This window comes from Bufo gargarizans, chromosome 1 (genome assembly GCF_014858855.1).
Source record: "Bufo gargarizans isolate SCDJY-AF-19 chromosome 1, ASM1485885v1, whole genome shotgun sequence".
Lineage (NCBI taxonomy): Eukaryota > Metazoa > Chordata > Amphibia > Anura > Bufonidae > Bufo > Bufo gargarizans.
This window is the reverse complement of record NC_058080.1, coordinates 111,048,953-111,066,528: the sequence shown is the minus strand read 5'-3', so window position 1 is coordinate 111,066,528 and position 17,576 is coordinate 111,048,953. Positions and strand designations below refer to the sequence as shown.

At 42.6% G+C, this 17,576-nt stretch overlaps 1 protein-coding gene across 1 annotated transcript in view; it reads right to left on the bottom strand.

Annotated features, from left to right (window-relative positions):
- The window catches only part of WDR17 (WD repeat domain 17), a 172,585-nt gene that overhangs the window by 113,975 nt on the left and 41,034 nt on the right, over positions 1-17,576 (bottom strand). The window lies entirely within an intron of this gene.

The following is a 17,576-nucleotide window of genomic DNA, read 5'->3' as shown; positions in this document are numbered from 1 at the left end:
AGCTGAGAATGGGGATCATTCTAAATTCAAGTGGTGTTATACCTACTATAAATGGATCAATGGAAGTTCTTAGCGCACATTTTGATCAAACTTGTGTCGGGCCCATCTACCAAGCGTTAAGGTGGCTTCCGCAGACGGGTCCCTATCACTGATACACCACCTCTCTTGGACTTATCCAAGTCCACATTTTCAGGGCAGTGTTGGAACCAGCTACATTTGTACTTTGCTCAGAAGCCTTAGGCAGATGGGTGTTTGCTCAGTCTAAAAGAGGCACTACTGTGAGGGATTGCACCTTCATTTTGTATCCTGGGTTTCATTTTACTTGCTGTTTTTTCTAGGACAGAATTGAGAATTGCTGAGCCGTGTGTACTTGAGACAAACAAAGTTAAAGAGGACCTTTGACTAGAATAAAACATCTAAACTAACTATACAGACATGGAGAGCGGCGCCCAGGGATCTCCCTGCACTTACTGTTATACCTGGGCGCCGCTCTGTTCTCCTGGTATAGCCTCCGGTATCTTCATAGTTAGAATCCACCCAGGGGAACCTGCCGGCGTCTCATTCTCCCATGCTGTAGCGCTGGCCAATCGCAGCGCTCAGCTCATAGCCTAAGAGAAAAAAAACCTCACATGGTATGGGATCCCCCATACTTGTGAATAATAGAAGTCACAGCAGTAAGACCCCAACTGATCTAATACTGAAGGTACTGGAACACTGTTTGCATGGTGCTCCAGTACCAACAGGGTTATCTGGCTACTGAACATTTTTTGAAACAGGCACAGTAGTAAATTAATAAAATAAGTGATATGCACCGTACCAGTCCCCTGCTGGTTTCTACGTCCTGGTCCATGCAGGATATGACCGCTAAACCTATCACTGACTACAACTGTGACCCACCTCAGTCAGAGATTGGCTGAACAGTGAGGAAGTAGACACTGGCAGAGAACCAGGAAGCGATGGAGCGGCAGGAGATCAGTAGGGTGAGTATAGCCTATTCGTTTAAACCAATCTAAGCCTGTTTGAAAGAGGACCTTTCATCTGTTTTACTTATAGGAGCTAAATACCTCTACTTGCCGGGTACCCCCCGCCGATGCTGCCACATGTTTTTTTAAACATTCTTACTGGCTGTGACCCTCTCCGATGTGATTTGACCGTGGCACAGCCAGGTAGAAGGAGACGCCCATTGAGAAACCCTGGTGTCTCCTCCTCCCTGTTCCGATGCTCAGTATTTACATACTGGCCAACCCCTTTACTTTACTACAACTCCTCCACTGAATATGAAAGAGATAGACTCAACAGCTGTTGTATTTCTTTTATTTTGTGCTGCAGCATGAACCTACCTCATTCATGACCTTTGCATTGAGCGATCTGTTAGTAAACTTGAATACATTTACTTCCACTTTAGTAGGTCTGCACTTATTTATACGGTAGTTAAAGTTCTCTGAGATGTTGTTATGGTACCCGGCTCAGCTGTTGCCTGGAAACAACTCCCGCTGGTATCGCTCCATGACATAATTATTCATTTGTTTATTTAATTGGCATGCACAAACTAGTGCTCCTCACTTTTATCCAGGAGAGCGGCAGTCAGTACATGGCCGGTTTCAAATTAATTTGTTTCAAAACGTAACTAGAGATTAAAGGGGTTATCCCATGAAAAAACATCTGGAGTAATGCAAACTATATTTGAAATATATCAGTGCAGAAAACACTGCATTACACTCCAGGGTAATGTTTACCATTTCTTTACTCACCACCCTACAACTCTGGTCTCACTTTCTGTGGGCGGTCAACAGTCCCATGTGACCATACATCATCTCCCAGGAGTGCACTGCAATAAACTCTTTCTAACCCCACCCTCACAGTTGATAAAGCTCTGTTCTTTTGTCTTCCTCCCCTACATAGAAAACAGTCTAGCAGAGGAAATTATTTTTGGGGCCCAACTCTTATATTAGTTATAAAGTCTAATAAGATTTTAATTGAAAAATTAGAGGCAGGTGATTGGCTCCAAAGTCACCTGCAAATGTATTATTTTTTTAATCTCCTGGACTATTGTGGTATCAAAGCCTGGGCACATCAGATGATCCTGTGGCACTCTGGTGGGCCAGTCCGACCCTGTCCCTCACACACAGTCACAGCAATTCCACAAATAAATATTGCTATGTTATACAATGCCCCCGCCCCCATTTTCTGGAGAGAGAGAGAAATAGCCATGTGTTTTATGAATTTAGAAGTAGTAATAAATGTATGAAAGATATAAGTGAGGGACATGAACATGTGGAGTCACTGTGGGTAGGAATACATGGAGGCAAAAACAATAATAAAATACTATTAGGAGTTTATTATAAACCACCTAATATACCAGAGTCCACAAAAAATCTGCTACTAAATGGGATAGACAAGGCGGCAAATCATAATGAGGTCATTATTATGGGGGACTTCACCTACCCAGATATAGACTGGGAAACTGAAACCTGTACATCTCATAAAAGAAACAGGTTCTTGGCAATAACCAAAGACAATTACCTTTCCCAACTGGTTCAGGACCCGACTAGAGGGACGGCCATACTGGACTTAGTATTAACAAATAGACCTGACAGCACAACAGATGTGCAGGTTGGGGAACACCTGGGAAATAGTGACTACAAAGTAATAACCTTCCAATTGTCTTTCAAAAGAGTGTTTCTTAAAAAATACCAAACTTCAAAAAGGCTAAATTTAGCCAAATAAGAGGTGCCATAGGCCTAACTAACTGGGACAAAGTCCTCAAAAATAGAAATACAGCCAGAAAATGGGATATTTTTAAAACCCATGCTAAAATCTAATTGTGAGAGGTACATATGGGAATAAAAGGTCAAGAAACAAGAAAAAAACAATGTGGATAAATAGAAATGTAAAGAAAGCAATAAATGACAAAAAGAAAACATTTAAATCACTAAAACAGGAGGGTAGCAAGGAAGCACTGAAAAACTGTACCTGTCTTGAATCGGCGCAGGCGCGAGATTTTGAATGCAAACAGGGCCAGCAGAGAACGATCCCATTCCCTGGCCCTGTCAATCAACATGAGGAGGGGGCGTCTTTAGGATCGGAGGATGCGGCTGCTACCAGCAAGTAGCCGCCCTACTTGCTGGCAGCAAGGTAATTAGCATATTTTAAAAGCACGTTTTTAACACAATCTACTGGACCAAAATGATTAATTAGATTATGTAGGCATAAATCGCAGTATAGGGATTATAAGTAAACAAAAACAAAAAACGGTTTAGTGGGTGACAGAAGCCCTTTAAGGGATTTTATATATTTTTTATTACTTTATTTGGGTTTATGTCATATTGTTTATGTAATTTTGGGTACTGTGTAACAATAAATATTTTATATGAGATTTACAATAGACACGTTTGATGTTTCTGGTTGGTTCCAAATAAAGAGTGCCTGTCTATAACATTATATTATTTATAATTATCTCTTTGACAGGGTGAGTCATACAGACAGATCACCTTTGTTCAGAGCATGTAAGGTGGTGAGCCGCTGATATATAATTACATATTTATTAATGATCTTGTAGAAGGCTTGCACAGTAAAATATGAATTTTTGCAGATGACACTAAACTGTGTAAAGTAATTAACACAGAAGAGGACAGTATACTACTATAGAGGGATCTGGATAGACTGGAGGCTTGGGCAGATAAGTGGCAGATGAGGTTTAAGGCTACTTTCACACTTGCAGCAGGACGGATCCGACAGGCTGTTCACACTGTCGGATCCGTCTTTCCGCTATTTTGCCGCTGCCGCAAGTGGGGACGGGGCGGTGCTCCGGCGCAGTTAGCGGTGAGAGGCCGCCCCTGTCCCCATTATAGTCAAAGGGGACGGAGCGGCGGTCCGGCGAAATAGCAGAAGGACGGTGAACAGCCTGTCGGATCTGTCCTGCCGCAAGTGTGAAAGCCTAACACTGACAAATGTAAGGTTATGCACATGGGAAGGAATAATGCACGTCACCCATACATACTAAATGCTAAAACACTGGGTAACACTGATCTATCCCATCATCTGTTTATCCCCAGGACTGTGACTGTGACGAGGGGACATCCTTTGCATCTGGAGGAAAGAAGGTTTGTACACAAACATAGAAGAGGATTCTTTACGGTAAGAGCAGTGAGACTATGGAACTCTCTGCCTGAGGAGGTGGTGATGGTGAGTTCACTAAAAGAGTTCAAGAGGGTGCTGGATGTATTTATGGAGTATAATAATATTACAGGCTATAGCTACTAGAGAGGGGTCGTTGATCCAGAGAGTTATTCTGATTGCCTCATTGGAGTCGAGAACTAATTTTTTCCGCTAAAGTGAGGAACATTGGCTTCTACCTTACAGTTTTTTTTTCTGCCTTCCTCTGGATCAACTTGCAGGATAGCAGACCGAACTGGATGGACAGATGTCTTTTTTCCGCCTTATAAACTATGTTACTATGTAAAGGTGCTTCACCTGCTACCGTATAGGATCACTACTATGCACTGAGAGGAGGAAGGGAGTAGGGAAGCTACTGAACATATGGGTCCACCACTGATTGAAGGAGAAGGTGGACCACAATTTCAGCTACAGGAGAAAAACAGCGAAGTGCGCTACCAGAGAGAATAATGTAATACACATATACAGTCATAGCTGAAAGTGATGGCACCCCTGAAATTTTTCCAGAAAATGAAGTATTTCTCACAGAAAATTATTGCAAGTACACATGTTTTGTTGTACACATGTTTATTTCCTTAGTGTGTATTAGAACAACATAAAAAAATAATATGATTTCACACAAAAATTTACTGGCACCTTCAACTCCAGCTCTTTGTTCCCATTAATTTCTGGGTGCTTCTGGAAGTATGTTTGGGGTCATTGTCCAGCTGGAAGACCCATGACCTAGGACCCAAACCCAGCTTTCTGACACTGGGCCCTACATTGCGACCCAAAATCCTTGAGTTATCTTCAGATTTCATTATGCCTTGCACACAGTCAAGCCAGTCAGAGGCAGCAAAATAACCCCAAAACATCTTTGAACCTCCACCATGTTTGACTATAGGTACTATGTTCTTATCTTTGTAAGCCTCATTCCGTTTTCGGGAAAACAGTAGAATGAAGTGCTTGACCAAAAAGCTCTATCTTGGTCTCATCTGTCCACAAGACATTTTCCCAGAAGGATTTTGGCTTACTCAAGTACACTTTGGCAAACTGCAGTCTAGCTTTTTTATGTCTCTGTGTCAGAAGTGGGGCCCTCCTGGCTCTCCTGCTATAGCGTTTCATTTCATTCATGTTGACGGATAGTTCGCGCTGACACTGATGCACCCTGAGCCTGCAGGACAGCTTGAATTTCTTTGGAACTTGACTGGGGCTGCTAATCCACCATCCGTACTATCCTGCGTTGCAACCTTTTATAAATGTTTCTCTTCTGTCCATGTCCAGGGAGATTATGTACAGTGCCATGGCTTGATTATGTTGCGCATCCTGGACAAAGACTCATCAAGATCTCTGGAGATGGACTTGTAACCTTTCCTAACACCGTTCTCTTCTCTTTCTGTTCTCAATGCTTAGTGTGGCACACACAGACACTTAATGCAAAGATTGAGTTAACTTCTCCCCTTTTTATCTGGTTTCAGCGCCATTATTATATTGCCCACACCTGTTACTTTCCACAGGTGAGTTTGAATGAGAATCACATGCTTGAAACAAAGTTGTTTACCCACAATTTTTTTTTCAACTATTTTGTCCAGCCCATTTTTGGAGTTTTGTGTTAAATTATGTCTAATTTGCCAATTTTCCCAGTTTTTTTTTGTGTTGTTCCAATACATACAAAGGAAACAAACATGCGTATAACAGAAGATGTGTAATTGCAATAATTTTCTGGGAAAAAATACTTCATTTTCAGGAAAAAATTCAGGGGTGCCAACCCTTTCAGCCATGACTGTATGTAATTGCAGGTATACAAACAATCTTTGAGAAACCTCCCTACTGTCAATAGGATAAAATCTAGTAACTAATGTAGAGACAGGCACTCTTCATCTGGCATCAAACGGAGAGAGAGCTAAATTGATTAATACCTGCTTTAATATATACAAATATAACATATAATAAAATAACATAACAAAAGTAATGGAATAGCATAAAATCCCCCTAAAAAGGATATAATGAAATAAAAAAGTGAATAAACCTGCTAAGAAATATATATAACAATTGTGCGGTTAGGGGCTATGTGTGCCAGATGTGTTGATAGTAGGGTTCATACAATCACACAAATGGTCACCATCACTGCTGCAACAGTATTTTTTAAAACGCATGATTATACAGTTGATCGTCATACAAATGATCATCTCTCTTTGGTGTCCAATCTCTCTTTGATGAGAGATAATAAGGAGATATATATTTAATCTTATTATATCCATATATTAGAAGAACGCACCAGTCAATGATGTTAATGAGACTGTGTTGCTGTAATATAATTGCTTAAGTCAGTGTTGTCTCCTGTTAGTTCAGCTAGGTATATTACAATATTCACACTGTGATGTATAGTTTCAGCGGAATTGCAATATAGTGATTTAGATAAATTCTTGTGCCCAGTTCATCCTTTTATATCATATATATTAAATTGTACTGTGAGCTGTATAGTGGAAGTCAGGTACTTTCATATGCCTCCCACATGGCATCGGTACACTGACTGCTGTTACCTTGAACGTCGTCTTCACAGACTGCTGCGCTTTTGTGCCGGTTTTTGGTCTCCGCTCTGCAGTTGGCGTCCCACGTGGTTGTATCGCCACTGGCTTAGCATCTCACATTTTGTATGCCGGGCTGTTAAGCGGACTCACAGGCAAATGAAGACAGATGGAGAGGCAAATGAAGACACAAATATGGAAGCGCTTCCCAAGGAATCGTTAGATACTGTCCATCACGAAGCGGGGTTTATGGGTACAGTATTGATTTACCAGATGCGTTTCGGAGTTTGAGTCTGACTCCTTCCTCAGTGCTTACCCGCATTTACCCCATCTTTCCCTTTTTTATAGTCCTCTTTTGGCTGGACTAAAAACCCGGAATAGATTTAATTCCTTATTTTTTATTCTTTTACAGATTTTTTGTTGGTTCTATTAAGGGCATTCAATTCTATTTCATTCTAAATGATTGCAGAAAGTTATGATTTATATTTGTTAGTCTATATATCACTATATCCATGTATCAAGGTACATAGCACTTGTGTTGCGGTATGAATGCGTTTTTTCTTTTACATGCGTTTTTTTATTTTTTATGTAGACATAAAGAACATGATAAAATAGAGTAAAATAGAATAGAACAATAAATTAAAAATGAATTGATGGTAGTATATGATGATATGCACAACTAAATATCTATATTACAAAAAATAAAGAAAATAAAAAATATACAGTACAGACCAAAAGTTTGGACACACCTTCTCATTCAAAGAGTTTTCTTTATTTTCATGACTATGAAAATTGTAGATTCACACTGAAGGCATCAAAACTATGAATTAACACATGTGGAATTATATACATAACAAAAAAGTGTAAACAACTGAAAATATGTCATATTCTAGGTTCTTCAAAGTAGACACCTTTTGCTTTGATTACTGCTTTGCACACTCTTGGCATTCTCTTCATGAGCTTCAAGAGGTAGTCACCTGAAATGGTTTTCACTTCACAGGTGTGCCCTGTCAGGTTTAATAAGTGGAATTTCTTGCCTTATAAATGGGGTTGGGACCATCAGTTGCGTTGTGGAGAAGTCAGGTGGATACACAGCTGATAGAATTTGTATTATGGCAAGAAAAAAGCAGCTAAGTAAAAAAAAAACGAGTGGCCATCATTACTTTAAGAAATGAGGGTCAGTCAGTCCGAAAAATTGGGAAAACTTTGAAAGTGTCCCCAAGTGCAGTCACAAAAACCATCAAGCGCTACAAAGAAACTGGCTCACATGCGGACCGCCCCAGGAAAGGAAGACAAAGAGTCACCTTTGCTGCGGAGGATAAGTACTCTACATGCCTGGTTCCCACCGTGAAGCGTGGAGGAGGAGGTGTGATGGTGTGGGGGTGCTTTGCTGGTGACACTGTTGGGGATTTATTCAAAATTGAAGGCATACTGAACCAGCATGGCTACCACAGCATCTTGCAGCGGCATTCTATTCCATCCAGTTTGCGTTTAGTTGGACCATCATTTATTTTTCAACAGGACAATGACCCCAAACACACCTCCAGGCTGTGTAAGGGCTATTTGACCATGAAGGAGAGTGATGGGGTGCTGTGCCAGATGACCTGGCCTCCACAGTCACCGGACCTGAACCCAATCGAGATGGTTTGGGGTGAGCTGGACCACAGAGTGAAGGCAAAAGGGCCAACAAGTGCTAAGCATCTCTGGGAACTCCTTCAAGACTGTTGGAAGACCATTTCAGGTGACTACCTCTTGAAGCTCATCAAGAGAATGCCAAGAGTGTGCAAAGCAGTAATCAAAGAAAAATGTGGCTACTTTGAAGAACCTAGAATATGACATATTTTCAGTTGTTTCACACTTTTTTGTTATGTATATAATTCCACATGTGTTAATTCATAGTTTTGATTCCTTCAGCGTGAATCTACAATTTTCATAGTCATGAAAATAAAGAAAACTCTTTGAATGAGAAGTTGTGTCCAAACTTTTGGTCTATACTGTATACAAAAATGTATGAAAAAGGTATGAAGAATAAAAATAAATGTTTTATTTTTTTTAAACTAGTTTTTCTTTTTTCTCTTTAGTTTGTGTACTGTATCCAAGTGGTATTAAATAATACCCTCTTTATTCTCTTTCTCTATTATTTCCCTTCCAGTAAGGCATATCTCGGTGCATGTTTTGCTAGAGGGTAAGGATGGGGGCCTCCCCGCCAAGGGGGGATCGGAGTGCTGGTAAAACAGCCTGACTCCGATTCCCCATCAGCCAAGGGCACCCACTCCATATCTACCAAATAGTTAGAGTTCAGCGTTTAGACCTTCAGGTAAGAGTGTATTGAAGTCGAAGATGTATCTTGATTCTAAACGTGATATTTTCATAATGTGGTTTCCTCCCCTCCAGTGTTCCTCCACCTTCTCAAATGCTGCGAATGATAGACCTCTTGGGCCTTGATTGTGATATAATTTGAAATGCTTTGACAATGAGTGTTTCTCATATCCATTTCTAATATTGGTGATATGGTCTAATACTCTTTTCTTAAGTGTCCTTTTTGCTCTCCCTATATATTAGTTGTTGAACATATTCTCTCAGTTTTTTTGGGGAAAAACGCAGCCTTGCAATTACAGCACCTGTCGCATCTATAGAAACCTTTTAGTTTGAGACATCCGCTCATAGAGTGTTCCTGTTTCTTATTACGTGGTTTAATGGAGGGTGCAATTTTTAGTCCCAAATTTGGGGCTCTGGTATATATTATGTGTGGAATGGTAGTAACCGACGTACCTATCGTTTTGTCCTTCAAAATATAATGCCAGTGTTTTTTGATAATCCGTTCAACTTTTTGTATTTGCATTAAATGGTAGTATGATGCGTAGGGTATGTTCTTTCTCTACTTTTTTCTTAGTGTTAATATTCTCAGTTTCAAAAAAGGAATGTCTATCTAAATTTCTCACCTTTATTAAGGATGCTTCTACATTAAGTGTAGGATATTCTTTTACAGCAAATTGTTCCTTCATTAATTTTGCTTCATACTCAAATCTCTCATTGCTCGTACAATTTCGTTTTATGCATCGGAATTGACCCACTGGTATGTTCAGAAGCCATCTAGGCAGATGGCAGCTCGAGTATAAGATGTAGCTATTTCTTGCTGTTGGTTTCTGGTAGGTACAGCAGACTAGATTGTCTTTTACTCAAATCAGAAATAATTATGCACTGTTATCTGGGCTGTTACATAGAACTGCAGGTGACAAATTAAAATTTTAGTTGCTAAATTTAAAATACATACGATTATGATAAAAAAAGACTTGGAGGAGAAGATGAGATGCAGGTCACTGTGGTGAGCCAGCTCTACATATAGGGGCATACAGCACCACATACCTGTTACATCCAGTGACTTCTCCTGTCATGTAGATCTTCTCTTTCCTCTTTTCCTCCATTTGACCCAGAACGCCATGACAAATTCTTTCAACCGCATCTCGTCTCTACAGAGTTTGTTACACAGACACGTTAGATTTCTCATAATTGGGGTCATTTATCAAACTGTTGTTAAGTACAACTGGCTTAGTTGACCATAGAAACCAATCAGATTCCACCTTTGATTTTCCAAAGGAGCTGTGAAAAATGAAAGGTGAAATCTGTTGCAATGGGTAACTAATCCAGTTCTACTTTACACCAGTTTGATAAATTACCCCAAAGGTCCCTATAGTGTCTACAGCAATTATAACGTCCCCTAGAGTGCCCCAGTAATAATAACACCTTATATTGTGCTCCAGGTAATAATGCCTGTATAGTGTCCCAAAAATAATGTCCCCTAATAGAAACGTCCCCATACTGCCCCCATAAAGTAATTTCCCCCACACTGCCCCATATAGTAATTTCCCCCCACACTGCCCCATATAGTAATTTCCACCACACTGTCCCCATACAGTAATTTCCCCTGCACTGCCCCCCATACAGTAATTTCTTCCACACTGCCTCCCATGTAGTAATTCCCCCCACAAAGTAATTTGCCCCCCCCACTGCCCCATCAAGTAATAACACCACACACTGACCCCCATTAGATAATTTGCCCTGACACTTCCATCCATTAAGTAATTTTCCCTGACACTGCCATCCATATAGTAATTTGCCCCCACACTGCCCTCCATTAAGTAATTTGCCTCCACACTGCCATACATATAGTAATTTGCTCCGACACTGCCATCCATATTGTAATTTGCCCCCACACTGCCATCCATTAAGTAATTTGCCCCCACACTGCCATCCATTAAGTAATTTGCCCCGACACTGCCATCCATTAAGTAATTTGCCCCCACACTGCCATCCATTAAGTAATTTGCCCCCACACTGCCATCCATTATGTAATTTGCCCCCACACTGCCCTTCATTAAGTAATTTGCCCCCCACACTGCCCCCATCAAGTAATAACCCCCCACACTGCCCCCCCATTAGATAATTTTTCCCAACACTGCCATCCATTAAGTAATTTGCCCCCCCCCCACAGTATTAATTCCCCCCATGGTAGTAATTTGCCCCCAACAGTATTAATTGTCCCCCACACTGCCCCCAGAGTACTAATTTCCCCACACTAGTAATTTGCCCCTACGTAGTAGTTTGCCCCCCACTGTCCCTTCAGTAATATTCTCCTGTGCCCCCCAGTAATGTCCCTCAAAGTTGGCACAGAAAAAAAAACCAAATACTTACCTGTGTCCCAGTCGGCGCTCACTCGTTGATGGTGCAGGCGCGCGCTGCACACACGTCAGTGTGCTCCATCCGGGCACAGGCGTGGCGCTATGATGTCATGCCTATGGCGGTGATCGGCGAACCGATGGGCAGGGAACTATGCGCTCCCGTGCCCCGCTGTAGTTTGTGGGAATTTGGGTCGGCGTTGGGCCCCCCCAGCGATGCCGGGCCAGGGGCAACCAACCCAAATGCCCCAATTATAATCCGCTACTGGTGGTATCTGTCGAGTGCGTGGTTTGTGGTGTGGTGGTGTTTTGTCAAAAAAATGATGAGGTAGTGTTTTGTCAAAAAAATGGTCATTTGTGAGTGGAACATTAAATCTTAATTGTGTAGTGTCACTATCTGTTTCTCCTATGTGTGATGTCTTCACGTGCATGCTGGTATTGATTTTTCAGTTCTTTTTTCGGGTGTGCATTTTCAAGGTTATTTTACATTTTTTTGATTTTTTTTATCCATAATTTCCTGTCCTAATTTGTCTAGACTCTTACATAGTCTATCTTGCCAGGTATTAAATTCTTCATTTTTTGGGAGGTTCTCTATTGTTTCTTTCATCTGATTTATTTTGTCTGTTATTTCATCTAAAATTTGTGTCCTTCTTTTAACCTCTTGGGGACACATGACGTACTGGTACGTCATGATGTCCCGGTACTTAAGGACACATAACGTACCGGTACGTCATGCGTAATTTCGATCACCGCCGTGCAGCAGGCGGTGATCGGAACTGGGTGCCTACTGAAATCAATCAGCAGGCACCCTGGGACAATGCAGAGGGGGATCCTGTGACCCCCCCCCCCCCCCCCCCCCCGTATCAGCGACCGCTGCAAACCGCAGGTCAATTCAGACCTGCAGTCACAAAAATGGCCGTGTCCTTAAGGGGTTAATGATCAGTTGTACCAATGCCATGGACTGTGTCATAAAGAAGGAGTCCCATTCCTTAAAATCTATACCACAAAGGTCCTGTGCTGGAATTTTGGATAAACACAAGCCTTTTTGCCATATTTCTACATATTCCCACCTTTGCTTCAGTTGTTTGTGTAAGAGTGTTTCCAATTCTCTAAAAATCTCTGACATTGTTTTATCTTTAGTTATGTTGACATTTGATGTTTCAAATGTGAAAGTCTCCACTTTCAAACGTTTACTCTCCGCGTGGTTCCGGGTGTCCATGATTTGCAATCAGGGAGCACAACTAAATTCGGGTGAAGAATTAAAGGTATGAAAATCAAATGGTTTAGTGGATCACCTGTTTGCTATCATGAGTATAGTGCTTTATGTCTATCTGACTCACCCCGTCAACAATATATATAGTAACTAATGTAGAGACAGGCACTCTTCATCTGGCATCAAACGGCGAGAGAGTTAAATGGTTTAATAACTGCTTTAATATATACAAATATAACATATAATAAAATACCATACGGTAACAAGTAATGGAATAGCATAAAATCCCCCTAAAAAGTATATAATGAAATAAAAAATCGAATGAAATAAAAACACATCTGGCACACGTAGCCCCTAACCGCACAATTGTTATATATATTTCTTAGCAGGTTTATTCACTTTTTTATTTCATTATATTCTTATTAGGGGGATTTTATGCTATTCCATTACTTGTTATGTTATTTTATTATATGTTATATTTGTATATATTAAAGCAGGTATTAACCGCCTCCAGACCGCCTAACGCAGGATCGCGGTCCGGAGGCGGCTGTCTCAGGCAGAGTCACGCATCTATGCATCATCTCGCGAAACGCGAGATTACACTCACAGCCGGCCCGCGCATGCGCATCGCGGGCCGGCAAAAGTTAGAGGAGTATTTCGTCATCAGCCTGCCAGCCAATGATCGTGGCTGGCAGGCTGATGATTTTCAAAAAACCGAATCAAAAGCCATCTAACACCTTATATTTATAAATATAAGGTGTTAAATGGCTTCTCTGCTCCTCTGCTGGTCCTTTTCATCGGTTGGTTCCAGCAAAGGAGCAGACATCACAGTGAGTACACACCAAACACCACACATAGCCCCAGACCACCCCCCATCATCCCAATTAACCCCTTGATCACCCCTATCAATCACCTAGTGAAAGGGAAAAAAGAGATCAATGTAAACTGTCACTTTTTTTTTTTCACTGGTATTGACTGTTAGGTTTTAGGATAGTTTAGGCCCCTTGGTTAGGTAGTTAGCAATCGTTTAGCACCCACCGCACCGCAGTCACTGATTCGCTGATTAGCGTATAAAAACACATCTGGCATATCGCTAATCAGCATTTGTACTTTTATAGTATCTGTAAGTGATCAAAACTGATCAAAGTCAGATCTATAATAGTATTAGTGACACCTTAGTTCGCCCTCCACCCAAAACGCAGTGTTTACCCGATCAGGCCTGATCAGTCGCCCACACGTGCGTTCACGCCCGCCCACGCCGCAGTGACAGAAAAAAATATTTTTTTTTTATCACTGCACAATCACTTCACAAGCGCTGCGGCGATAAAAAAAAATCATTTTTGATATTTTTTATCAATCGCAGCAGCCTCCGGTACTTCGCTAGCCTCCCATTTGTAAGACAGGCTTGCTTTTTTTCTTGGGTAGTCTCAGGGAATACCCCCTAAATTTAGTTGACCAAATGGCAAACAAGGGGTATTCTTCTGAAGAGGCCTACAGGCTTCTGACCCAGTCGGATGAGGAATGGGAAACCTCCTCTGACGAATCCAGCGGGTCAGAATATGAACCTGTAGAAAGCAGTGTCAGTCTGACCCAAAGTTCAGACGAGGAGGTTGAGGTCCCTGATACCAACAGGCGTACCCGACCCCGTGTTGCTACACCACAGGTTGCGCAGGATCCACTTCAAGGGCAGCAGAGTGTGGCTGGCGCTGTCAGATTACGTGGTGAGGCATACACCAGCAGCGCAGCCCACCCTGGACCTAGTACCAGCACTGCCGTACAACAGGGTGAAGTGGCGAGCACCAGAAGGGCAGTTGAAGCTGGTATGGTGGCACGTGCAGTAGTTACCCCGTCGCAGCCACCACACAGACAGGCCCGTAGAGCCCCTAGAGTCCCTGAGGTGCTGGCAAACCCTGATTGGCAGTCCCCAACTTCAGCCGCACCATTAGTTCCCCCTTTCACCGCCCAGTCTGGAGTTCGGGTTGAGACAGCTCAGATCGGTTCGGCACTGGGAATTTTTGAGCTGTTCTTGACTGCGGAGCTCTTGGACATAGTCGTGGCAAAAACAAATCGGTATGCCACTCAATTTATATCCGCCAACCCGGGAAGCTATTATGCCCAGCCTTTCCGGTGGAAACTCGTCCAAGTTTCCGAATTAAAATTTTTTCGGGGCCTTCTCCTCAACATGGGTCTAACTAAAAAGCATGAATTGCGGTCATATTGGTCCATGAACCCAATTCATCACATGCCCATGTTCTCTGCTGCCATGTCCAGGGCACGATTTGATGCCATCCTGCGTTTCCTGCACTTTAGCGACAACAGCACCTCTCGTCACAGAGGCCACCCAGCTTTTGACCGGCTCCACAAAATTCGGCCCCTCATAGACCACTTCAACAACAAATTTGCAGATTTGTATACCCCTGAGCAAAACATCTGCGTAGACGAGTCCCTTATACATTTTACCGGGCACCTTGGCTTCAAACAATACATCCCAAGCAAGCGCGCCCGGTATGGGGTCAAATTGTATAAGCTCTGTGAAAGGGCCACAGGCTATATCCACAAATTTCGGATCTATAAGGATAAAGATCAGACCCTGGAGCCGGTCGGTTGCCCTGACTACCTGGGGAGCAGTGGGAAGACAGTCTGGGACTTGGTGTCACCCTTATTTGGCAAGGGGTACCATCTTTATGTGGACAATTTCTACACAAGTGTGCCCCTCTTCAGGCATTTGTTCCTAGAACAGATTGGCTGCTATGGCACCGTGCGACCTAGTCGCCGGGGCTTCCCCCAACGGCTCGTTACCACCCGTCTTGCAAGGGGGGAGAGGGCTGCCTTGTGTAAACAAGAACTGCTCGCGGTGAAATGGAGAGACAAGCGTGACGTTTACATGCTCTCCTCCATTCACGCAAACACGACAATACAAATAGAACGAGCAACCAGTGTCATTGAAAAGCCCCTCTCGGTCCACGACTATAATTCGCTCATGGGAGGGGTGTACTTCAATGACCAGATGTTGGCTCCTTATTTAGTTTCCCGACGCACCAGATGCTGGTATAAGAAGGTGTCTGTATATTTGATTCAATTGGCTGTATATAATAGTTTTATTCTCTACAGTAAGGCTGGGAGAACAGGATCCTTCCTCAAATTTCAGGAAGAGATCATCGAGAACCTCCTGTATCCAGGAGGTTCCGTGGCCCCATCCACCAGTGTAGTGAGCTGTCTACACGAGCGTCATTTCCCCAGTGTCGTTGCTGGTACTTCAACCCAACCGTCACCCCGAAAAAGATGTTGTGTCTGTAGCAGGAGTGGAATAAGGCGCTACATCCGCTATTTCTGTCCTGACTGCCCTGACCTGTGACCTGCCCTATGCTTTGGGGAGTGTTTCCGGAAGTACCACACACAGGTACACTTAGCATAGGGATTGCGTTACACAGGACAGGCACACAGGGCTATTAGGGCCCTTTCACTCACAGCTGCTGCAAATCTCTCCTTTCACCTGGGACAAAGTGCATAATGTAGGTAAAAAAATAAATAAAAATCACTGGTAAGCAAAAAAGTTAACGTTCTGTTCAAAAAGCTAAATAAAGTTTATATGTTGCGTTCAAATGTTATTATAAAGTTAATAAATTTATTGCGTTGTGGCCTGGTGGAAATTTGTGCCGTTCATTTTTTCTTTCAGCCCAGAGGCTGAACGGAAAAAAATTATCTTATTACCCGTATGCTCAATATAAGGAGAATAGCAGAAACTCCTAATGCTGGCCATACATGTAATGATTGCGGAGACCCTCAAATGCCAGGGCAGTACAAACACCCCACAAATGACCCCATTTTGGAAAGAAGACACCCCAAGGTATTCGCTGAGGGGCATATTGAGTCCATGAAAGATTAAAAATTTTGTCCCAAGTTAGCGGAAAGGGAGACTTTGTGAGACAAAAAAAAAAAAAATCAATTTCCGCTAACTTGTGCCAAAAAAAAAAAAAATTCGATGAACTCGCCATGCCCCTCATTGAATACCTTGGGGTGTCTTCTTTCCAAAATGGGGTCACATGTTGGGTATTTATACTGCCCTGGCATTTTAGGGGCCCTAAAGCATGAGAAGAAGTCTGGGATCCAAATGTCTAAAAATGCCCTTCTAAAAGGAATTTGCGCATCTAGGCTGCAAAAAAGTGTCACACATGTGGTATCGCCGTACTCAGGAGAAGTTGGGCAATGTGTTTTGGGGTGTCATTTTACAAATACCCATGCTGGGTAAGATAAATATCTTGGTCAAATGCCAACTTTGTATAGTTGGCTGAGATATTTCTCTCACCCAGCATGGGTATATGTAAAAAGACACCCCAAAACACATTGCCCTACTTCTTCTGAGTACGGCGATACCACATGTGTGACACTTTTTTGCAGCCTAGGTGGGCAAAGGGGCCCACATTCCAAAGAGCACCTTTAGGATTTCACAGGGCATTTTTTACACATTTTGATTCAAACTACTTCTCACACATTAGGGCCCCTAAAATGCCAGGGCAGTATAACTACCCCACAAGTGACCCCATTTTGGAAAAAAGACACCCCAAGGTATTCCGTGAGGGGCATGGCGAGTTCCTAGATTTTTTTATTTTTTGCGGCTGGCAGGGAAATATAAATTATACAGTTATGTTGACATTAGCACATCGCTAATGTCAGCCAGCTACATAACGAGTTTTCTGATGACAGAAACCCTTTAAAAACCAGCTCCGTACATGTACGCGGGCTAATCGGGTGGGTGCAGGAGCTGTGCCCGAACGATCAGCAGCAGGGGTCTGGCAGTCACTGATAGCCGGACCCCTGTAGTATGCGTCGGCAGTGAAAACACTGATGCCAGCACATTAACCCTTGCACTGCCGCGGTCAGCGCTGATCGCGGCACGTGTGGGATCCTGCCGGATGCGGGGTGGTCATCGGGTCCCCACGCTGCTGTGAAGAGGACCCGATGGCAGGGAAGCCAAAAAATAAAGTTAAAAAGACATATTAGATA